The 25,572-nt window shown below is 42.5% G+C and overlaps 1 long non-coding RNA gene across 1 annotated transcript in view; it reads left to right on the top strand.

Moving 5' to 3' along the window:
- The window catches only part of LOC147996318 (uncharacterized), a 63,004-nt gene extending 38,756 nt beyond the window's left edge, over positions 1–24,248 (top strand). Inside the window, exon 2 of the long non-coding RNA XR_015675926.1 lies at positions 20,428–24,248. This is a non-coding gene — a long non-coding RNA (uncharacterized LOC147996318). The remainder of the gene's footprint in view (positions 1–20,427) is intronic.
- Positions 24,249–25,572: the final 1,324 nt, after the last annotated feature.

The raw sequence follows: 25,572 nt of genomic DNA, 5'->3' as shown, positions 1-25,572 counted from the left end.
CTCAATCCTGCCTCAGGCCCTGCCGTGTGTGTCTCTTCCATTTTGCTCCCTATAAGTTGTAACCTTTATAACAAACAGCAGTAGCAAAGTTTTCTTGAGCTCCATAAGTCATTCCAGCAAATTATTGAACTTGAGGTATGTGTACGTGTGGGGGTGAGTTGAAGTACAGAGTGGTCTGGACTTTTTAATTCGTGGCTGAAATAAGGCTGTCTGGTGGGGCTAAGCCCTTCATCTCTAGGATCTGGGCCAACGCCATGTCAGTGCAGATGTGGCTTACACATTTTTTTTTGTTATTTATCATTCTGCTGCACAAACAGTATTTTGTTTATCTGCCCTGTTCTAATGAACATTTTGGTTTTTATAGTTTGGAGCTGCTATGAACAAATCTGATATAGAATATGTTTATGACATTTACAAGTGGGAATACACTCACTTCTCTTTGTCATTTGCCTCACAGTGGAAAGGCTGTGTTTGCTGCCTAGTCCTCCCTTGCCTATATCCAAATACCTGGTAAGAGGAAGTCTAAGGGAAGAAGAGTTCATCTTGCCTCATGTGTAAAGGGTATAGTTAACCATAGCAGTGACGTGTTGGCAGCTAGAATAGCTCTCGTCTGTAGGGACAGGATATGAGGCCGTTTGCTTAGGTTTTGGTAGACCTAGAGCAGAAAAAGGCTAGTAATGTTGGGCTACAGACACAAAACCAAGAACTGAAATCTCAGGGCTCAGATTATTCAAAAGACTCATACAGAAAGTCAACAATAGATAACCAGCTACACCTTGTACAGTTGACACCTAGTTTCCTGATTAAGAGCAAGGACATATTATTGTTCCTGTCCTAAATCAACCCAAATGGTTCCATTGATTGCCTGGACAGGAAAATGTGTCCCGGGAACAGTTCTCCTTTGTACTTTTTTTTTTAAATTTTAGAACTGGTATAAAGTCTGCCAAAATGTCAATTAACACAAAAGTCTACTTGGCGATTTTCCACTCTTACCTCTATAGAGTGTGCTCTGCTCTACTCTGCAATAAACTACCTGTCTTCCACACGTCCTCTGTTCATCTTGCTTGAGTTCATCTGAAGGAGACTACAATGCCTGGGATTCCCAGGGAAGTCCAGAGTGAGACAATAGCACAATGTGCAACCTCCATGAAGAGCCACTGTGGTCGCAAGAACCTCCCGTGTGTCGATGTGTCATTAGTAGTCATCAACTCTGACAGTGTTTGGGGCGGTGTGAAGGCTGGGCAGGGGTCTGCTCGGGCAATGTAGGATACAGAGAAGTGAAGGGTTCAACCTGGGCTCCAGTGGGAATCCTGTAGGTTGAGTCTTGTGGATACTCTTTAGTCTGGGCTGCGTTTCTGGTCCTGGTCTGTGACTCTGGATGTGATTGGGATAATTGAGAGCTTATGCTCCACTCCCCAAAGACTGGTTTTAGCACACAAGCAACCTGCATTTTAATATTATTCCTTCTGACTGGAAGCATTTGGAAATGGTTCTTGCCCCTGCTTATAAAAGGTGGCGTTAGTTTATGAACATTTCGACATTGATTAATAAAATTCCGAACCCATTAACTAATGGGGAAATGCCAAACTTTTTTTTTTCATCCAAGAAAGCAAATGCAATAAAACCTATCCCAAAAGGTAAGTTAAATTATAGCTTTCGTATTTCTCCCCTGATGGTCCCACCAGATGTTTTCAAATGCAGGACGCAGGCCCTTTTTCCTGTTCTCTCCAGGGAAGGAAGAGAGAAGACTTGGCTCAGATAGACAAACTTTTAGGAGGAGAGAGAGAGAAAAAAGCACCATGTAGCAAAGGCCTGCTGGGAATCCCAGGGTGGCTGGACCATAAATCTGAACTAAAGCTGTGCTGGCTTCTGCCCATTTTTCCCTTATCCTCACCAGTTCCTCCCAGACCAATGTCAGGAATTTAGCTCTCATTTTGAAAACAGCCCGTAAAGTCTCCACCAGTCCCCTGAGGCCAAGGGCTGCCATCTTGCTTCTTTCTTGTGGAGAAGTCAGGACCTGTAGAGCTCTGTTCGGGAGGACCATGCAGGAATCCAGCCCTGCTCAGGCCAGCTGTGCAAGCAGAGACCTGTGGAAACCAGAATGTCCCCCTTCCTGGCCATCTCAGGGCTTCCTGCTTCTTTTGCTAATGGAAATGTATTTTTAATCCTCCCCCCCCCCCATCCTCATTAATTTCTATCCCAATCTGAAAGGACATAAAGCAAAAACCACGGGGGCAGGATATGGTCGGTCCCTCATGGACAGGGTCAGCCCTTGCTTCTGTCTTGATGAAATGAACTCTCCTCAGTAAAGGCAAGGTGTGTCCCTTCCGTTAGGTGGCAAGGGTGCAGGCTTCAACTAGAGGCGGTCTAGGGAACAGGATGCTCTAGCTCTTATGCCTCACTGCTTCCTTTCCTGGGGTAGGGGTGGTGCCCTCTATTTTGGTCACGGGTCAGAGGCATTCAGAAAGTAAAAGCATCATCGATACGCTGAACAGTGAACTTGAGTGCAGTGCCCCAGTCTGTGGGTTCCTTATGGGGAGAGGCAGCTTCTTAGTCAGCCAGCTCATCTGTTCCACTACTGCAGACACATGATGATAATATTCTCCACAGCTTCCTGCAAATACCGGGAGAAATCCTGGATGGGGACAGGGCAAGGTGAGACTTGCAGACAGGAGTTAAAGGCCAAAGGGAGGGGCTGGGATGGAGGCCAGTCACGATGACAAAAAGAGTAAGAGCCTAGACGTTAGTTACTGCCAAAGTTTATAATTTCGCAACCATGTAACATTTCTTAACTTTGGAAAGTGGACATTCAGAAGAGGATATTGCTGAGGCAAATGAGCTCTGAGCCATACCCCGTCTTCATCTCAACTCCATTGCCCAGCCACTGTGCTTAGTGAGCTACGTAAGCTGGTGGCATGGATGGAGTTGCTCTGGAGGAGTATAACTAATAATCTCACGAAAAAGGAGGGATGTTTTATTCCAGCTCACAGATTCTGAGGATCACAGCACACCATAGGAGGATGATCCTTCTTGGGCAGAATTGAGAGGTAGAAAGACTGTCTGCATTTTGACTCAACAAGAAGCAGGGGTTGAGGGTGGGGGTCATGGGGGAGAGAGAGAGAGAGAGAGAGAGAGAGAGAGAGAGAGAGAGAGAGAGAGAGAGAACTCAAGTAGAGAGGAATACGTCCTTTAAAGGGCCTCAGGCAACTACAGAAGTTCTTAACTTCCCCAAAAACCTGGCTGGGTACCATTGGTTTAAATACTTATAAGATAGCAGTATTCTACCTTGCTTGCTTTAAGTTATTTTGAGTGTATGTGCTGGGGGAAAGGAAAGAAACTGGAAAGTGGTGCACAGCTTTCTCTCAAATAAAGAAAGTCAGTTATTTCAGATGTCAGAGTTTAACCTCTCCTGTTCCATTCTTTGTTTTTAAATCGTGTCAAGCCAGGAGAGGGGGGGGGAGAGAGAGAGAGAGAGAGAGAGAGAGAGAGAGAGAGAGAGAGAGAAAGAGAGAGAGAGGAAGAGAGAGAGAGAGGAAGAGAGAGAGAGAGAAGGAGGAGGAGGAGGAAGAGGAGGAGGAGGAGGAGGAAGAGAAGGAGGAGGAGGAGGAAGGGAAGGAGGAAGAAGAGAAGGAGGAGGAGGAGGAGGAAGGGAAGGAGGAGGAGGAAGAGAAGGAGGAGGAGGAGGAAGAGAAGGAGGAGGAGGAGGAAGAGGAGGAGGAGGAGGAAGAGAAGGAGGAGGAGGAAGAGAAGGAGGAGGAGGAAGAGAAGGAGGAGGAGGAGGAAGAGGAGGAGGAGGAGGAGGAAGAGGAGGAGGAGGAGGAAGAGGAGGAGGAGGAGGAAGAGAAGGAGGAGGAGGAAGAGAAGGAGGAGGAGGAGGAAGAGGAGGAGGAGGAAGAGAAGGAGGAGGAGGAGGAGGAGGAAGGGAAGGAGGAGGAAGAGAAGGAGGAGGAGGAGGAGGAGGAAGAGAAGGAGGAGGAGGAAGAGAAGGAGGAGGAGGAGGAAGAGAAGGAGGAGGAGGAAGAGGAGGAGGAAGAGAAGGAGGAGGAGGAGGGGAAGAGAGTCAGAGACTTCTGTTCCATTCTTGCTCAATGGAAATATTCTCCATAGGCCCCCAAGTTGAACACATTTTGTCCATCTAGTGGGCTGTTTAGGAAAGTTCTAGAACCTTTAGAAAGCAGAGGTCACTAGGGACTGGCCTTAAGGCTTTAAAGTCTGGCCTCACTTCCTGTTTACTCTTTGTTTCCTGAAACTGGATGCAATGTAACCAACCAGGGTCCGGCTCCGGTTCCCGCCCCGGCCCCCGGCCCTGGGCCCCTGGCCCCCGGCCCCCGCTCCCGCTCCCGCTCCTGCTGTCCTTTCTTCTTTGCTTGCTGCAATGCTGCTTCAGCCAGATGGATTCTGTTCCCCAGGAACTCTAAACCCAAATCAACCCTTAAGTTGTTTTCATTGGCTTTTTTTTTAAATCAATAACAGAAAAAGTAAATAAGACACTTATATGCTGAAGATTCATTTGATAAGATTTATTTTCTTGTTTTATATGTATATCTTGCTTGTATGTACTGTATTTGTATAGTGCCCTTCAAGGCCAGAAGAGAGTGGAAGTAGAGTTATAAAAGGTTGTGAGTGACCAAGCTGGTGCTGGGAACTGAACTTGGGTCCTCTGGAGGAGTGGCCAGTGCTTTTAACCACTTAATATTTGTCTGTGGGAAATCCTGTGGAAGAGGGGGATGAAGGATTGGAGGAGGCAGAGGGGTCAAGGACACCACAAGAAAATCTATTGAATCAAGTGACATGGGCCTATATGGGCTCATAGAGATTGAACTGCCAACCAGAATGCATGCATGGTGAACCCTTGAAGAGGTTGTTGGTGTTTGCCTCTTAGTTGTCATGTGATAAGCAATGTCTTCTATCATGAACTCCTATCAAAATGTACTTTCTTCTCAGGCTCTGAAGCAATGGAACCAAAAGACAGAAACTTTTAAAATCACGAATCAAATGAACCTTTCCTTATGCCAGTCTGAGGTATTTTGTCACAGTGATGAAAAATTGACCATTACAATCACCACCTATAAAGAATTTGCATATGCTTGGGATTTGACCATTCCCTATACTTGACCGTGGCATCCAGGGAAAATTTGCTGCCTGTAGGGCTATCCATCCATCTATTTTTGCATCAGAATTAATGGCTGTTGAATGGAGCTTAGTGATAAATGGATGTTAGCAATGTAGATGGATCACTCATCCAACAAATACTTGTTGACACTGAACCAGATTTTCCAGGCCACTGGTAATGCAAATGAACTCATATTATCAATGAAAGAAAACATGGGGTTCCCAGAGAGTTATCTGATGTGTTATGGGTCTGTCACTTCTCTCCTTGAGTCTGCGTTCTTTCTTACCATGTGAGTCCTATTCAGGCAGACTGGTATTCTGTCAGTCTAGAAGAATTCTAACACATCACATTTACTGTTGCCATCCAAACTGCTATTCCTGATTTCTCCCTGCCAAGACTGAGGGTGTCCTCTTCCCTGACAGTCCAGAGACACTCGAGTTTGGAAGGCCACTGTAAAACTACTTTGCTCTTTGTTCAGGTCTCCTAGCTTTCATGTTCCTTATCTGATCCTTCTATTGCCCAATATATGACAACCTACACATGCTATGTTTTGTAACCACTATAGGGAAAGTCAAGTCTCTCTATATCATTTCCTTACGAAAATGATCTAATTTTCTCATAAATCAGTAAAGAAAAACTGGGTTCATAAATCAGTGAAGAAAAACTGGGCAGTTCATTTGAAACACTTAATGAGGAGATCTTTCAAGCTACATGCCTTTTTCTAATAGATAAGTAACCATGGACTTAAGTGCCCACAGACTTGAGAAGTACCCATGGAATTGTTTGCTTGGTTTGTTTTCAGAAAATATGAAGAATCTCAGCTTATAGTTTTGATATCTTATTGGAACAGATTAGAATTTTCATGATGTCTTGGTAGAGACATTTCAAGAGCAACAGGGATCAAGTGATGGTAATCACTATTGCATTAAAACCTGCCACCTGGGATACTAAAGCACTAGTTTTTTTCAATTGTCATCCTCTTCTTTATGTGTCTTAGAGGTCTTAAGATATACAATCATTTCTTCCTATGACTAGAACACGGTTCTCTTCTTAATTGTTGTTGTATTTATTTATTTTGGGGTAGGGCGGTTGTGTATGTGACTTTTATGAGCTTGCTACAGCATCTGTGTGGAGGTCAAAGCAAATCTTGTAGGAGGCAGCTCTCTCCTTCTACCATGTCGGCTCCAGCAAATGAGCTCAAGTCATAGGCTCGGTGGCAACCAACTTTACTCACTAAGCCATCTCTTCAGCAGCCAACAATGGAACCTTTAAGATGTGGGCATGAAAGAGTAGTAAAAGATGAATTAAAAAAAAGTAAATCCTAAATGAAATTTATGTCTGATGACTTCTATTCTTCTACTGAAGTTCATTACATGATGGGAATGGCTTTCACAAGGGAAAAAGTCTTTACTTGAATAAAGTGTGCACATGCATATGAGCATGTGCACACACACACACACACACACACACACACACACACACACACACCTACAGAGAAAAGGGGTGTTTGCAGCATCCTTGGAAGGAGATTTCTGATATTGAACAATAGTGCGTTAGAAGCCTACTTCAAATCCCTGATTCTGAGAGCCCCTTCTTAACCTACATCACATGGGAGGATTTACTGGTGCCCTGACCTCATAACTTATTTTTCTGCCTTTTTTTTCCTTTTGGATTACGAATGTCTACTGGAGTTAGGTTGCAATAACATAATTTGTCACTGTCTAACATGCAGTGTTATGTTTGAGACTTTTGACTGAGCAGAATAAATTTCTGTCTGGATTTATTAATGCTATAAATCCAGAGCAGTAAATGTATTTAAAGTGAGAGATAAGCTGCACAGCACTGTGAAAAACTGAATGAAAAGGGTTCATGTAATTTTCTGTCTTTTCCCCAGTGTCCTAATTCTCCCCTTTCCATTGATTTATCTGTAAGCAGTTGTCACTGGGCAAGTGGTGGTCACCATCTTGGACCACATCACATCATGTACTCAACTTAATGTAGATGTTCTTCTTCACTCTGTCATTCATAGAGAGGTGGGCACAGCGGCCCTCCTCCTGTTTTTGTTATTTAATCTTTATTATAGTTCTATTTTTCATTTACCTTTTAACGTTACATTTCTTCATATGTATAAATATATAAACACAATCCACTGAGGAGTCCATTTGGTGTTGCTTGTTCATGTATGGTCTTAAGCTGAGCAATCAGTATTGGTTAAACAATTCCTGGGCTTGTCACTGGGGAAGATTGATTCTTCCCACCTCAGGAGGCACTAGATACCTGTAGCTCTTCTCTTAAGGGTAAGGCCTTGTGAGATTTCCCTCATCCTCGCTGGCAGGTCAGTTGGTGGCGTCATTGTTCAAGTCTGGTAGTCAGTTGCCTTGGTTCAGATTTCCTGGGTGTAGATTCCCTATACAAAAGATATAAACTCGCAGCAGATATTCTGGTGGTCAATGTTTCCACCCTCCTTTTCCATACCATTCTCTTCTTAAATCTCCTGTAACTTTCTTGGCTATCCTTGCCTTCTCTCCTGCTTTCCGTCATCTTTTCTTTCCATTCCTGCAAGCCCCTGCTCCAGCTTATCCTCTCATTTCTGGCGTTCCTCAAATGATGGTTATTCTTCCCGCCTCACATTTTCCAGAGCTCCTTGTGATTAGACCTAATTCCTGCTTCTGGGAAGTAGCCAATGAGGATTCTTTGCTTCTTTTTAACTTTTCTTAAGCAAGAATGTTGATGGTCATTTCTATGATGAGTAGTCATAATGCAACAGTAGCAGTTCTATGTATTTGACATGAGTCAACTTATTTTAATCCTGTAGAAATACTTCATAAGCATGCAATAGCTGTATGTCTAGGTGACTGGGCCACAGTTCTGGATATGTTTCTGTATGGATGGTTTTGGGGGTAGATTAACATTTTAATTGATAGATGAGGAAAGCCTAAAACACTTCCTTGGATGGACGGGTTTTATGTATTAGTTAAGACTTCAACAGAACACAAAACTAACTTCTCCCAAACATAAGGAAATTCTGAGGCTTGGTGACCTTCCAGCTTGACCCGCACCATTATTCTTGCTCTGATATTCAGCTACTGTAAGCATAGAAGTCAATTCTCTTTTATTTTAAAGAGTGTTTTTTTCCCTTTTTTTCTTTTTTTCATGTGTATGATTATTTTGCCCGCATGTATTTAAGTGCCATGTGTTTGCAGTACCCATAAAGACCAGAAGAGGGTAATAGAGTCACTTGAACTAGAACTACAGATGACTGAGCTGCCATGTGGCTACTGGAACTGAACCATGTTCCTCTTCAGGAACACCAAATGCTCTTACCGCGGAGCCACCTCTCCAGCCCCGAACTCCTTATATTATTTAAAAACGTTACATGCTCTTCTGACTGGTTCCATTTCTGTGAAGGAACTTGAGCAATACAGCTTGGTATTTGATGATTCTCTCATGTTACTGGTATGGTAAGATACCAGATCCAGAGGTTAGCCCGCTTGTTCAAGGTCATCATGAGTACCCATGAGTGGTGGAGTTGGAATTCGGTCTGACTCCAGAGTTGCATTCTTCAGCAGAAGGTTGAATGCATGTGGGCATAAAGGAATTGTATTTAAAGAAAGTTGCCAACACTCACTTGATGCCAGTCCCTGGGAAAGCTTCGAGAGGTCAGTAGCCCTCTTGGCATCTTTCATCTTGTAGAGGTTTACATTTTACATTGGCCGCCGTGATGGTTTCCAACAGCACTTTGTTCTGCTTTTGGAGATGCAATTGTAATACCAGGAGAATGGAGTAAGAATCACCCGCGCGCCCAACATACACGCACATACGTGTCTCCTGGAAGCTAGTTGCTGCCCCTGTATTTTCAGCCTCTTGGGTTATGAGGCATCGGAGTGTTTAAAGTTTTAATGGGCTTAGAGGTGGCTCTAGAGTCCACTGACATCTGTATTCCTCTGCAATTTATGGCTGCCCCTTATTTAGTTGCCTTAGTAAATTGTACCTAAGAGTATTCTCGGAGACTCCACAGTTGGTGTGCGGTTTCACCATTCAGCTGCGTCTCTATCAACTATTTCCCTTAGCCTTCTTCTGTTGGATGACATTCTCAAATACTTAATTTAAAGCTTCGGCCTGGAACACACTTTATCAGACCCCTCTTATGTGCCAGGAGACCCTTTAAGGTCTATTGTATGAAGGCTAAATTTCCACACACTAACACATTTATTTCTGAATTACTCCTAAAGCCACCACATATCCACATAGCACAAGGTAATGTATGGAGAGTTTAGACCGCATAATTTGTGTGGCCTCCTGCCTCGACCCACACACCCCACCCTACTCTGATTTTAGAGAAGGGAAATTCTTTAGTAAGTGTAGAGGTGTGGGTGATTGTGCTTAACCAAAGCATAAAATCATGTCTTTTGCAAAAGTGAAAGAGCTTGCTTTGTTCTGAGGAAATGCTTGCCCTCCCTTATTTGTTCAGTCCGACTGTGCCCTGAGATTAAACTGGGTGATTTTGAGTATAATGTATTCCCCTTTCAAGTCTGTCAGCATGTGCGTGGATGTGGGGTGCTCTGTTTTCCCACTTTCAGAGAGAAGAGTCAGACCTGGCAGAGTTAGATGTAAGGCAATCTGTAAAGTCCCCGAGGCAATGGATTGGGATTTTCCAGTTCAATCTGGGCCTGACCCTTCCTTTTCATCTCATTATAGAAAACTTACTTTTGCAGAGCTAAGCTCCCAATTGCATTGAGGCCTACACATAATGAAGGCATAATTCATCTTTATTTTGATTAATAATACATGATGATCATGTAAGCTCCTAAAAACATAATCATAAGACAAAAGAATTGCAATAGAATTAGCCCCTCTGTTCACATGATCAATCTTCCTTTAAGGTCTAAGGAGGGATTAGAGGTTAAAATAAATCAGTTAATATTCTTTTCCTTTTCTTCTTGTTTTTTAATGAGTGGAGAAAAATCTCACCAGCTTAATGTTTCCAGAGAATAGGATTTAGGTTTTAAGCATGCAGTGTCAACTTCTTTCCACATTTTCTTCAAGGCTTGTATCTTCTCCATCCCATGATGCCCTGAGCCAATTGAGAATCTCTGAGGTCACATGACCAATGCCATTGAAGTTTTATGTGGTATTTCTGACTCTTCCTCCTGCCACCTGGTAGAGGCATCAGACAGAGCACTGGCTTTCCACCTGATTTGGAACTTTCAGCTTTCTTGAATGATAATATACATAAGGATATATTTTCTGTATATTTATTTATATATTTCATATTTATATATTATATTTACATAGTATATATTTATATTATTTTATATTCATATATTCATACATAGATAAATACATATTTAAGTACTATCCAATTATATATACCCTAATATATGTATTTATCATAAGCCAGCAAGTTTCTGGAATTTTGTTGTGTCAGCCATAGAGAACAAATATAAATTGATTTCATTTTATCTTCCGTTTCACTTACTTAATCTCTGAATTTTTCCACTTTTAACTTTTATAGTATTTTCCATCAAGATTCAAAGACTGCACTTTCACTGTATAACATGTTTCTAGAATGGCAGTCCTCTATGGTGTATTTGCAGTGAAATGTGACATAGCAAGGGAGAAGAGAGGAAACACTTGTTTATGTCTTTAATACATTGCTTCTGCCAAATCCAAACGACATCCAGCTGCCTCGTGAGAGTGCAGAATCACTGCGCAGGAAGTGTGCCGGACGAAATCCTCTCAGCACCGTCAAGACAGGTGGATGGGCTTGGCCTTGCTATGTAGAACTGTCTGTCTGCTCACTTCACCCTCCATGAGCTTCCTTCTGAGTGGCCTCTAGAGGGAAGCCCTGAACATTTACACAGGTACGTACTGGTGGGATGACAAGGCAGAAGCCACCAGACTTGAGTCCTCCTCATAAAATGTCCTTATGTTAGGGTTGCAGAGAGGATGAACCATGAGAAAACTAAGGCTTCCAACAGAAGAAATTGTTATTTACCTCAAAGAAATCTGTGTGCTCGATTGCAAATCATTTTTGACTTCTTCATGAAAAGAAGCAAACGTTAGAAAAATATATGATCTATATCTGAAGGCAAAAGTTCTTTTTTCCAGAACACTCACAAATCTCTCGGTACTCAGTCTGTGTCCCCTTTCTCTTGATAAGTTCCTTGTTCTTCCTGGCTTATGCATACTTGTTGACAATGACCTGGACCATGAGTCCTGTGTCTGCCTAATAGAAACAAATAATTCAGAGGGTCTGTCATCGCAAGCCCTCAAGCCACACCAATACGACATTAGCTTTGCTCATTCTTGCAAACCCTGATGCCTGTAGGGGTTACATTCTAAGAAAGCTAATGTGGATTTATGAAAACACTTGCTAAAGTTAGGGTGCAATTTCTATGTTTGAATGGAACTTGTTCGGAGATAACATCTGTAGGGGTGATGGAGCATGTGGCTTCATCTGTTGAATGCTGCCCCCTTTGCCAAGACAGCCTCCAGCGAGCATTGCTAATAAAAGCCCCCTGAACTTCTGTGCTTGCTAGATTGTACCTCTCAGGGACCGATACTACAGGAGAATGTCTACTCTCCTCATGCCATGCCCCTGTCAGAATGGCAGGAATCCTGTCCCTTCCTTCCCTGGGATGGGGGGTCTTCTCTTCCCTCATGCTAGAATCTTTCTTTTGATTAGCCAAAGTTGTATGATCTCAGCATAAAATACCATAGTTACAGGAAAAAACCCTACATGTGGATAAAACTGACAAGCACAGCACTAAGGGACCAGTCAGCAGGGTCAGGCAGAAATCCTGTGAGGCACTGCATTGAGATTCCTGAAGTTGTCTGGAAACATCACGGTTATTGTTGACCATGTTGTTTTTTCTAATCACGTTTTACTGAAATCTGATACCAAGTTTAGAGAGAATGTCACAAGAATACTGAAAACTATACCCAGTAATTCTTATGATTCACCACACATATTAATTCAATATAAATTATCAATTACTTATTTCATCCTATTTGCATTATGATAGTTCTTCCTCTCCCCCACCCTCTGTATAATCACCCTTCCATATCTGTGGGTTCTACTGCTATAGATTCAACCAATGCCATATTCAAGATATTCCTTATAAAAGCATCATTATTAAACATATAGTGGTTTTTTGTGACCTTGCTATTAGTCTTAGTATGATAAACCTTTCTTTTGAGTTTACACTGTACACAATGTAGTGCAATACAAGTAATGCAGAGGTAATTTAAATTATAAGGAAAGATATGTGTTGTATGCAAATTCTATACTGTTGTGTGAAAGTGTGCAGTTTAAATAGGAATGGCTCCATAGACACCTCTGTTTCAGTGCTTGGCACTATTAGGAGGTATGAGCTTGCTTGGTATGGTCTTGTTGTTGGAAGTGTGTCATGTGGAGGAGGTTTCCTATGCTCAAGCTATCCCAGCATGGCACAAGTCTCCTTCTGCTGCCTGTGGATGAAGATGTAGAACCCTTGGCTCCTTGTCCAGCACTATGCTTGTTTGTGTGCTATGATGGTTCCTGCTATGATAATCGACTAAACCTCTGAAACTGTAATTCAGTCCCAATGAAATGTTTTCCTTTATAAGAGTTGCCCTGGTCATGGTGTCTCTTCACAGTAATAAAACCCTTATAAAGACAATGAGAATATATAAGGAACTTAAACATCGTAGGTTTGGGTTTTGATGGGGATGAGATGAGGTGTATAACCAATTCCTATGGATGTTGAAGAATCATTGTATAAATTCCTCATATATATGTACACATAAACACATTTTATTTTTAATAATTTGAAAGTAATTATGTTTTTCTAGATCAACATGTGCCACTCTGTCACACTGTTGTGTGTGCTTCTTAGGAATAAGCATTCTCTAATAGAACCATGACAAAGGTTTCAAAATAAGAACATATGCATTTGATGTAATTGTACGATCTAATCTAAAGTCTATCTTTAAAGCTTGCCTGGCATCCCTTCGGTGCACCAAAGAGCTGTCTTCTGCTCAGGACTCAGCCCAGGCACAGACTGCGTTTGGGAGTCACATCTCTTTCTTTGATCTACTTCAATCAGGTTAACGTTGTTCCTTTTTCTCAGATTGGAAAATCTCAGGGCAGTTATTTTTTTTAAATTAAAATAGACTTTATTTTTATAGTTATTTTTCATGACAAAAATATTAAATGATTTCCTTACAGTTCTCATATGTATTAATAGTACCTCTTACTGCAAATATCTTCTTATCTATTCATTACAATTTGGACCTCACATATTTTTTCTTTTCTTTTTTTTAGGATTTTTTTATTACATATATTTCTTTTTTTTTATTAACTTGAGTATTTCTTATATACATTTCGAGTGTTATTCCCTTTCCCCGTTTCCGGGCAAAAATCCACCTCCCCCCTCCCCTCTCCCCTTCCTTATGGGTATTCCCCTCCCAACCCTCCCCCCATTGCCGCCCTCCCCCCAACAGTCTAGTTCACTGGGGGTTCAGTCTTAGCAGGACCCAGGGCTTCCCCTTCCACTGGTGCTCTTACTAAGATGTTCATTGCTACCTATGAGGTCAGAGTCCAGGGTCAGTCCATGGATAGTCTTTAGGTAGTGGCTTAGTCCCTGGAAGCTCTGGTTGCTTGGCATTGTTGTTCAAATGGGGTCTCGAGCCCCTTCAAGCTCTTCCAGTTCTTTCTCTGATTCCTTCAACGGGGGTCCTATTCTCAGTTCAGTGGTTTGCTGCTGGCATTTGCCTCTGTATTTGCTGTATTCTGGCTGTGTCTCTCAGGAGCGATCTACATCCAGCTCCTGTCGGTCTGCACTTCTTTGCTTCATCCATCTTGTCTAATTGGGTGGCTGTATATGTATGGGCCACATGTGGGGCAGGCTCTGAATGGGTGTTACTTCAGTCTCTGTTTTAATCTTTGCCTCTCTCTTCCCTGCCAAGGGTATTCTTGTTCCCCTTTTAAAGAAGGCGTGAAACATTCACATTTTGATCATCCGTCTTGAGTTTCATTTGTTCTAGGCATCTAGGGTAATTCAAGCATTTGGGCTAATAGCCACTTATCAATGAGTGCATACCATGTATGTCTTTCTGTGATTGGGTTAGCTCACTCAGAATGATATTTTCCAGTTCCAACCATTTGCCTATGAATTTCATAAAGCCGTTGTTTTTGATAGCTGAGTAATATTCCATTGTGTAGATGTACCACATTTTCTGTATCCATTCCTCTGTTGAAGGGCATCTGGGTTCTTTCCAGCTTCTGGCTATTATAAATAAGGCTGCGATGAACATAGTGGAGCACGTGTCTTTTTTATATGTTGAGGCATCTTTTGGGTATATGCCCAAGAGAGGTATAGCTGGATCCTCAGGCAGTTCAATGTCCAATTTTCTGAGGAACCTCCAGACTGATTTCCAGAATGGTTGTACCAGTCTGCAATCCCACCAACAATGGAGGAGTGTTCCTCTTTCTCCGCATCCTCGCCAGCATCTGCTGTCACCTGAGTTTTTGATCTTAGCCCTTCTCACTGGTGTGAGGTGAAATCTCAGGGTTGTTTTGATTTGCATTTCCCTTATGACTAAAGATGTTGAACATTTCTTTAGGTGTTTCTCAGCCATTCGGCATTCCTCAGCTGTGAATTGTTTGTTTAGCTCTGAACCCCATTTTTTAATAGGGTTATTTGTCTCCCTGCGGTCTAACTTCTTGAGTTCTTTGTATATTTTGGATATAAGGCCTCTATCTGTTGTAGGATTGGTAAAGATCTTTTCCCAATCTGTTGGTTGCCGTTTTGTCCTAACCACAGTGTCCTTTGCCTTACAGAAGCTTTGCAGTTTTATGAGATCCCATTTGTTGATTCTTGATCTTAGAGCATAAGCCATTGGTGTTTTGTTCAGGAAATTTTTTCCAGTGCCCATGTGTTCCAGATGCTTCCCTAGTTTTTCTTCTCTTAGTTTGAGTGTGTCTGGTTTGATGTCGAGGTCCTTGATCCACTTGGACTTAAGCTTTGTACAGGGTGATAAGCATGGATCGATCTGCATTCTTCTACATATTGACCTCCAGTTGAACCAGCACCATTTGCTGAACATGCTATCCTTTTTCCATTGGATGGTTTTGGCTCCTTTGTCAAAAATCAAGTGACCATAGGTGTGTGGGTTCATTTCTGGGTCTTCAATTCTATTCCATTGGTCTATCTGTCTGTCTCTGTACCAATACCATGCAGTTTTTATCACTATTGCTCTGTAATACTGCTTGAGTTCAGGGATAGTGATTCCCTCAGGGCAGTTATTTTGCAGATGATACTCGAGTCAATCCCCGATTAAGGGTTAGTATGGATATTGGGATGGACTGCTTTTTGCTCAACTAGATTTAAATTACCCAGTTGGCCCAAATGCCATGGTGATGCACATGGTTCCTAGTGCACATTATGAGGAGGCCTGTGCCCGTATCCCATGATAATGGTACAGATGTAAACCGTTCAGATTAGGTGGAGCCTTCTAGAGTTTTCCACTGGAAACTCTCTATTTTTATCTGTGTCATTAAGAGGTAACCAGTGGGGAGACACAGGAAAGTTTGTGAGGAAGAAAGTAGGGAGGTCATGAAAGTATCCTGCCACTTTTTCAAAGTCACACAGCCATCAATTTTTTATTATTGTTGTAATAATTATAACTTTCAAGACAATTTAGGAATCATTTCAGTTGCTTTGGACTGTTCGTTGTCTGTTACCACCTCTCTGAAGTACAATTAAGATACAGAAATTTTTCCATGTTTACTGCACATGACTTGATGAAGCCTTAGGTTAGTACAGAGCCATCAGTCCACCGTCACAATCAATCCCACAAGGTAACACTCCAACTCCAAGAGTTTTCTTCTGCCTATTTATTTCTAGGTTTTAAAATTTATGCTACCAAGGGTTTTTTGTGGTAAGAGCACTACCTTCCCGGCAAAATTTTGCATAGACCACACAGTGGTATTCACTATGCAGTCAACATCAAACAATAGATCTGCAGGATTAATTCCACGCATTTTTCCCTGGCTCAACAACAATTCTTATTTACCTCATTCAATGTGCTTTTGCACTACTGTCACTAGTTACTATTCTATTTAACCCAACTAACCAGTAGAAGCTCCTTCAAGCCAACTTGCAAGGCCTTTTCACGTCTCCCTTAATCTTTGAACATTTCTTTACTATCCAGCTCATTAAGAGGCCTGTGAGCCCTTTGGACAAAACTATTACATGTTTTAAAGAACAGAATTAATACCACGAGAATTAATCCTGAGGTCAGAGTCTCCTCATGTCAGGCATGCTCCCGCTCAGGATGACTGAGCAGTGTGAGGGAGTGAGATACCTGCACCAGGTAGAGAAGCCAGCACCAGTCACACCAGGTGGAGCTGAAGACGGTGCGTGCACTTGGAGCAAGAGCCTCTGCAGGGACCTGGAGAGTAGAGGCCGGAGATGAAATGGAGACTGCGTTGGTTTGTTGGTTTTTTCACTTGCTCTTTATCAGAGCATCTTTGGATGTTCTCTGTTAAGGCTTTATGATACTTTCTGCATTCCTGAATTCTGGATTTGAGTGGAAGAGCAAGGTCTTATTAAAAAAGAGTCAAGAGTCTTAGATAAACGAAATCTACATCTGAACCAAGAGTGTTCACAAGGGCACTTACATTCAGAGTCTCCACTATACTGTCCCTTCTTGTGGTGGTGGTTTGGGTGCTCTTTGTCACTCCTTGGCTTGTGGATAGATCACTGTAGTCTTGCTTCTGTCATAACCTGGTCTTTCTTTTATGTGTGTGTGCTTAGTTTTCTTTCCTTAGAACACCAGTCCAAGATTAAGTCCAATTACCATTGTGTATGTATTTCATCTTAATGATACAAATGTCTGCAAAAACCCCATTTTAAATGCAGTCATATATATATATATATGTACATGACTTTATATATTATATAAATATATATTTCTATATTACATATTATATAAATATATACAAATCATATCCTGGTTCATATATATACATATTTATATATTATATACAAATATATATAAGCACATGTAATATATCATATATATATGACCTAGTTTATATATAATGTATTACACACACACACGCATACACACACATATATATACACACACATACACATACATGCATAACTCTGAGGGGAAGAATGGCTCAAGTAAGAGCAGGGAAGAACAGGATGCATACTGTGTTTTGAAGTAGGATGTAAATGCTGGGAACCCATGGTTACCATAGCTATATTCTCCACACCTATTTTACAGTTCAGTATTTTCTTTGCTGCTTGGATTACAAATGATGCAAAGCTACATAATGCATTGACCTTAAGTTTGCTGCATCAGCCTTTACAAATCAGAGCAAGGGGCCAGGGAGATGACTCAGCGGTTAAGAACACTGCTTGCTCCTCCAGGGAACTGGTTTGATTCCCAGTACAACATTTCTGATCACAAACATCCGTATTTCCAGTTCCAGGGGATCTGACCCCTTCTTCTGGCCTCTGAAGGTACTGCATACACATGACGAACAGACACACATGCAGGGAAAAGACCAATTTGCATAAAGGAAGAATAGATAAATCTTTAAAAAAAATTTTTTTTAAATCAGGAGATTCCTTGAAGAAAAGTGCATGGTATAGCAATATAGTGATCTATAGGGAGGAGAAATTTGGGGACGGCCATTTATCTTTTATCTTTTATCACACTGTGGTCAACTCTGGGCAGATTCAGAAAGAGTGAAGAGAAAGTGAGTTTTAAAGAAAACAATTAAGTGTAGCACTGATATCTGGAAGCCACTGTCCTCGCAGTTGACGCTTAACACGAGTAGCTTTGGTTGATGCCTGAGTAGGTCTCCTGCAGGGCTTGTGTGACGTTCTCTACAGATATGGGTTGGTGTTGCAAGGGTCACTCTGGCAATCATGCACAGGAACCCCTCTTTTACACGTTCCTGGATCTTTCCTTTGTCAGGGTGGACAGGAGCGACTCCATGGATTTTTGTTTTGTTTTGTTTTTGTTTTTGTTTTTATTTTTTGATATTTTCACCTTTCTGATTGCATCGGCCCATTAATCACCACTAGTTGCACATTTTGGTTAGCAGAATATCAAAGTATACATTTAGCCAACAAGATCTGTGTCCTTTAGTCATTACCTGCAATGGTGCTACGTTCTAGGGGTTAGGTTTGTAAGGAACAGAAAAGGGGGTGTCTGTCTAGCTGATCTAATCCTCTACACTAACTGTTCTGTCTGTATGCCCCTTGAGGAGAGAGGCCAGGTCCCACCCCAGACTACTCTAATGGCTAGTTCCCAGCCTTAGGGCCATAGGTCATAAAATCCCATTCAATAAAATCCCATTCATCCATGAATTTACCCCAAGATCAGGTCATAAAAACCCATCAATAACAGGCCACTCTGGAAACTTCTCCAACCCCATCCTACAAGAACCTGTATATAGAACCGACCTTTTGTCAGTTCTCTGGGGCTTCTTTCCCAAGCAGAGGCAGCCTCCCGTGTCATTCCCAATAAATCTGTGTGAGGTTTGTTGTGTGGTGTTACCTTGTCTCCCAATTGCCAGGATACCTTTCTCCTCAGAGAGGTAAGACTCACACTCTCCCATTCTGTAGCAGGAAATCTAGTAGCATCATTGTATCTAGAGTAAACATTAGAAATGAATAGTTCTTTTCTAGAAGTACTTTGACCTTGAAGAAATCATTGTAGAAACCCGTGATTGTTTTTTGTTATCTATAGAGTTGTTTTCTGAGAGAGCTTTACAGCCTTTCCATGACTCTGTCACAAGACTGTCCTGGCACACCTGGAATGTCTTGCAGTTTTGCCTACTGTGTGTATGTGTGTGTATAGGGACTTTGTAATAAGGAACTTGTTTACCCAAAAGTAGCTTTTGTGTAACAATCAGTAAACATGCTTTTGCTCAGCTGTTTGAGATTCAGTCCAGAGAGGCTGGATCTTCTTGTTATATTCAGCCATGAGTGAGCCTCTTTCTTTAATTGTCCCTAGTAACTCAGAACACTGACAAAATCCCCAAATTAACAACAAAAAAGAAAACCCATTCAGGCACTTACCAACTGAAAACCCATTCAGACACAGCTTTCTACCATGATTATATTGATATTGAAATTATTGGGTGTTTTGAAATCTATACTGAAAAGACAAATTATTTGTGTGTGTGTGTGTGTATGGTGTATATGGTGTGTGTGTGTGTGTGTGTGTGTGTGTGTATGTGTGTGTTTATGTGTATGTGTTTCTGTGTGTATATGGTGTGTGTGTGTGTGTGTGTGCGCACGCGCGCGCTCATTAACAAACCTGTGGCTGCCCTGCTGATGTAATCCTTTACGAAGAAGCTGAATCAAATATACCCTTCGACTGGATATTTGCAGCTCTTCTTGGAGGTTGGTCCAACTCCCCACTTTGGTCTGTCTGACCACTGCACATTACCAGAGCAACTAACCATCAATGGATGCATCAGGGGCGATAGACATCGTGTGCCACCCACACAGAAGTCTCAATCTATTAATTTGGAGGAAATATTTCAGGTATACAACTGACCTGAAGTAGATAAATACAGTATCAATAAATTGTTGCAGCCATGTGTGCTATATTGGAAACATGGAAATGAAAATTTTCTCTGATTCAAAGGTTAAAATTTATGTTCAAGTCTAGTTGCCCTTGAATGTTGGTGAATGCCTCTGTTTCCATCTGTGTCACCAAAGGAACAGTTTTGTGACCGTACTTGCCTTGGCTTGCTGCTACATGCTGTACTGGGCATATCTTCATTTGTCACTCAGAATTCCTACACTTCTCTCTTTCTACTAAGGGGGTTAGCTCTAACAATTTGTAAAGTGCAGGACATGCCCCAAATACTGGAATTCTGGACTGGTTTAGATTACAGGTTCTTTTGCTTGCATTCTTAGAGAGCCCATTGTGGAACACCTAATTTTTCTCTCCTCTCATGTCAACACAAGTGGAAAACCTGTCAGAGATTAAGCCGGTCAGTCTCACCTTGAAGAAAAAAATAATTTTTTCCAGGAATGTTTAATTTTGGGGGTGTGAAAGAGGGAGAAGATTAGCCTGTTCTCAAGCAGCATAGGGGGCAGATTCTATGCCCTGGGAAAGTCTCCAGAAGCTGAAGCTACAGAGAGAGAGAGAGAGAGAGAGAGAGAGAGAGAGAGAGAGAGCGCTAGTGAAATGGGAATGAGGTGGGGGAAAGTAGAAAAACCCTCTAGCTTGAGAGCCAAGTAGTTGTGGCTTGATGCATCCTGCGTCTTATTTTCTTTGATTTTTTCCAGAAAAAAGAAAAGAAGCTGGCAAGACAATAGAAGAACTGCAAACAATGTTGTCTGCCTTTGCCAAGATATAAATACAGAAGAAACGTTTGAAAGGACCATGTACAGTATCAAATTATCTGCAAACTAATGACTTGTATTCTCCATTCCCTGTCTGGTGACTCAACCGACTGGAAAGTGAAGCAGTCGGAGTCCAGTAATCCCAAGCGAGGATGAAAGGCATGGGGCCGGGAAGAGCTTATCTGATCAGACAGTTAACATGTCACCAGAACACGTGTGACACAAGGTGCAGGCTAACTGCTTCCTTGTGTTCTTTAGGTCAGAGTAAAAAAAAAAATCATAGTGGCCTGGGACGTTTCACCTGGGCCCTGGATGTTGGGAGAGTACCTAGAGTGTAGAACAGTGTGCCACACACAGGCAGAAACTGCACTTGACAGAAGGAGGTATCCTTACCTGCCTTCGACAGCTCCCCGTAGAGTCTTTATTATTTTATTGAAACTAGAATTCTACAACACAATCCACTCATTAGCGTAGATTTTAAACATTTGTTTACTTGCTTCACCCATGTGCTGCCAGGGCCAGCATAGCACACAAGGCAGCTAGCTACGTGGTAATTACGGATGTTTTAGTAGATAGTGGGCGAATGCGAAGGTAGTGGCGTTCTGAGGCTGAGAATACTGGCTTGAATATGCCACCCATTCTCATGGTTTTCTTCAAAATCATAGGCAAATTTTTATACCAGCAAGTATCAAAGAGAAAAAAAAAATCCCCCGTTTGATAAGGCTAAAGCAAACCAGATGTGCACTGTTGTTTGACCCCAAGACTGAGCAGAATGGAAACTTTGGCAGGAGAGTTGCCCACCTCCTTTGTAGCCTCAGCAGCAGAACGGTGATAACGGTGTGGGAAGGCATTTGCTTTTGTTTATTGTCGTCCTCACTGTGCAGCTTGAACCAATTCAACTCAAGAGTTCCTACGCAGAGGAAAACACTAGCCAAGAGATACCTACTTGGCTTTCTGGGTCACTACCCTACCAGGACTGTGAAATGTGTGCTTTTCGTTAAGCAAAACACAAGTGGGAGGGAGATTTGTTCCTCAAGTGGGATTCTGGGTGTGCGAGGAATCCAGAGAGGGAAGACATGGGCATATAGTGATAGCCCAAAGGCTATATGGTGGGAGTGATGTGTGGGCTGTCCTGGGGAGGCAAAGGAAAGGTAAGAAGACGAGTGTTGCCTACATTGAAAAGCCCCTGAGAGGGCTCAAGGACTCACACAGTCCTGCTGGCATGGAGAGTGCTGGCTGGTAGGGCTAGCTCCAGGAGGCTGTCTGAGACTAGAAGGAAGGGCTGTTGTCACAGGAGAAACCAGGGCCTGAGGAATGCAGCATCGTATCCTGCTAGGTGTGACGCCTTGGTTTTCCGTTTTTTCCCAAGAGTCAGGGAACCAAAGGCACCCTTGACACCAACCTCTGGAGGAGCATCATGCTTTTCTCCTTTGCCAGTTCGGCAGCGCCTCCCAGCGCTCTGACTCCAGCCCGCTGCTTGGTCATTGTTGTTTTTGTGCTTTCTTCTTCTATTATGGTGGAGAGAGGAAGAGTCTAACCCAAGAAGAGAGGGATTTCTGTAGGGGATCGGTCCAAAGTCATCTCCATCAGTCACTTTCCAGAAAGGAACTCTGATGGCACCCTGTCTTCTGTCAGGAAAGAACTCTCTTGCCAGCCGCGGCTGGCCACAGAACAAAGCTCTGGATCATGCCGTCTTTTCTCTGAGTTGTCTGGAGGCAGTGCTGGGTGGCCTTGTGCAAGCGACTTAAGTTTGCATTTTTCTTCATCACCAAAAAACTCTTTTGGCAAAGGCAAAAAAAATATCATTATCATAAATAAAGGAAAGTAAATTAGTTCATCATTATTTTGAAAAGAGAAAAAGTGATAAATTTTGTGACAGAGTCCATAGACGCTTGTGGTAAAAAGAACTTCAGGCCTCAAAAGGACATTAATCTATTCAGCTCCACATGCTCCCCTCACACCCCACCCCCAGATTCTCACCATGTCTGTCTTGGTGAACATGGAGTTCATGGTGAGTACAAACTGAAGAGAAGGAGGCCTGTTTTCCTTTACCCAGAACAAGCTGTCATGCTCCTGAAACACCTAATAGCTCAGATCCGCAGAGCGCTCTCCGTATACCCCAGAGCGACTTCTCCTCTGCACTTTCAGTTTTTTCTCATCTCTCAGAAATCTGCATTTTCTGCTTCCCTCACTGTTCACAAGGGCCTAACAGAGAGAGGGAGTCTCCTTGGCTTTGTGAGAACTGTTTGGAGTTACTTCTTCCTAATCTTGGAGCAAGCCGAGGTAAAGCAATGCTGAGCGGATGGTGTGTGTGTGTGTGTGTGTGTGTGTGTGTGTGTGTGTGTGTGTGTGTGTGTGTCTGTGCATGTGTCTGTGTGTGTGTGTCTCTGTGTGTATCTGTGTGTATCTGTGTGTGTGTCTGTGCCTGTGTGTGTGTCTGTGTGTGTGTCTGTGTGTGTGCGCGCGCACGCGCGTGCGCGCACACGGGCGCTAGCTCTGTGAAGCAAAGCTGCTTGCAGTTAGTGCTCAGAGTTTAGCTCCGGGATGTTGTAAGAATGTGTTCTGAGCCCTTCGAGTGCCATGAAATTAATACAGCCATTTATGAGGCATTTATGAGAAGCTTCAGTGATATCTGAACTCTACAGCCTTTTTTCTTCTTCTTCCACCAAACACACTCTTCCTACTCCCAGACATGTGGCTAGAAATGGCTTCTCCCTTGGCTGAAATCTCCATGTTCCACATTTCTTCTCATGTTTCCCCTCTTTATTTCTGTTATTGTTCCTAGTGGTCCCCCTCTCTTATTATTAAATTTATATTTGGTTCATCTCCGTCTTCCGATTTTCACGTTTCATTTCTTTCCAGCTGGCAATCACTCTCTGGACTCCAAGTGGGTCAAGTATCATCTTCTCCCCTGTTCCTTCGATGACTCCTCACCCACCTTTTCCTCTCAGGCACCACAGAGCTTGGGCCCTCCCCGAGAAGTGTGCATCCACTTCCTGCCTATTCCTCCCAGTGCACACCTGCACGTTCCTTTCCAGTGCCATCCTCACCCCAGACTGCTCTCACAGACGCTGTTTTCCCACCCTTAACCCAGCACTCACTCCCCTTACCTTCCCCAGCACAGAGGTATTATCTCTGCATCTTCCTTATCTCCCCACGGCTCTCCTACAATAAATGGAACCTTTTGCAAATAGCCCTGTTGAGCATATCTGACATACAATAAGTTCCATGTCTAATGTATGCAATTTGATGAGTTCAGACATACACATACAGCCGAAATGCCACCCCCACAACTAGAATAATGAATGTATCTATTTACCTGTTGCAAATGTTTTCCATGTCCTCCATAAATTTGTAGGTGTAGTATATCATTTTATGATGGCAGGCATGTGATATTTAACAGTCAACTTAATGAAATCTAGGATCACTTGGGAGAGGGGCCTGTGGGAGATTGTCTTGGTTAGATTAATGAAGTGGGAAGAACTGCCTACTGTGGGTGACACACCCCCTAGGCTGGGATCCTTGACTACTTACAAAGGAGAAAGTGGGTTGAGCACAAGCATTGAGCTTCTATGGATACAGAGTTACCAACTGGTTCAAGCTCCTACATCTGTGGCTGTCTTGCCTCTCTGCCATAAGCTGCTTTAATCAGGCAATTTATCTAAGCAACAGGAAAGGTATTTAAGACATTGGCTATGGTTACCATGGAAATAAAAGCTTCCACTTTGATCTTTAGTCTCATTAATAAAAATACTTTGGAAATGGAAGGAAACTTGAGGACAATTTTATTCAAATTTTAGAGAGAAAAAAAAAGCTGCAAGTTTTGGCAGTAGCTGGGAGGAGAAAGATGATGAAGAGAGAGCGCCATGTCTTTTGAAATGGATGTTGGTGAACAGCTGCACCCAGCAAATACAAACCAAAACCATTATTATCACTCAGAGCTGATCGGCTGGATCACACAAAGTGACAAGAAGTAATGGTGAGGATGTGTGAAATATTGAAAATGGAATTATCATTACTTAATTTCAGGTATTGCGTGTGTGGACCCAAAACTCCAGAGAAACTATTGGGATAGATGGGATCATATGTTTATCAAAATCTTAGATAAGCTATTACCTCTTTATAAAATAAACCAAAGGTTCCAATATCAGAAAGTTATACAATTACTGTGGTGGCAAATGAGTCCATACTGTGGGGATTTTTAATCCCCAATATTTAGTTAATCCATGGGTTTGTGCACTATTTCACATTAAGTCATTTTGATTAAAGAAAACTTATAGGATAAGGAGTGTGAGCTCAAATTAAAATACATCTGCCTTGGTTGTGTGGCCTTCCTATACCCACCCTCACCCCCTGGGGCTCTGAGGAGGTCTCACCAATCTTTCCAGTTTACATTTCGGATAACTGGGTCACCAAGTTCTGGAGCTAAGGCAGAGGTCCTGGACTTCATAGTCTTCCTTTTCAAACGAGCAGAAACACACTCTGACCTTCACCAGAGGCTGCAAACTTGCAAAACTGTATAGATCAATGAAGAGTTGGCAGGTTTGAAATATCTCAAGTACACTCAGAAGGAACATGTGCACATAAGAGATGTGCAGTTAAAACTGTGTTTGCTTTCTTAGTCCAGGGAAGGACTAGGGGGTCTCCGGTTAACCTTTAAGAATCATATCTATTTCACAACCACCTAGAAAATTTTGGACCTGTGGTTTCTTTCCCCTTTAATAAGTTCTCCCCCAAAAACAAAGGAATCAGGAAAAGATCCCCCAACAGTACTGGGTTTTGAACTTTGGGCTTGATATGTGTTAGACCAGCATTTGGTTACTTAGCTGTGTCCCCGACCCCCTTTTATCTTTACTGCATGAGTGTGGACTACCACACTGGTTGCTCGCCCATTTTAACATTTGTAGATGAGGAAGCCCTCTGCTCTGTCCCTTCTTTTAAGCCTCTTTACATCCTAGGACATCTACAGGAATCTAATCCTGGCTGGTGGACCCAATGTGGCAGGGATGACAAGTAAACTGCTTTTAGTCATCTCTAATTCCAACATGATGGCGAATGATGATGATCTCATGACCTCAGAGAGGGTGT

This window comes from Rattus norvegicus, chromosome 2, assembly GCF_021556685.1.
Source record: "Rattus norvegicus strain SHRSP/BbbUtx chromosome 2, alternate assembly SHRSP_T2T, whole genome shotgun sequence".
Classification (NCBI taxonomy): Eukaryota; Metazoa; Chordata; class Mammalia; order Rodentia; family Muridae; genus Rattus; species Rattus norvegicus.
The sequence above is the reverse complement of the archived record's forward strand: the minus strand, read 5'-3'. Positions and strand labels throughout refer to the sequence as shown.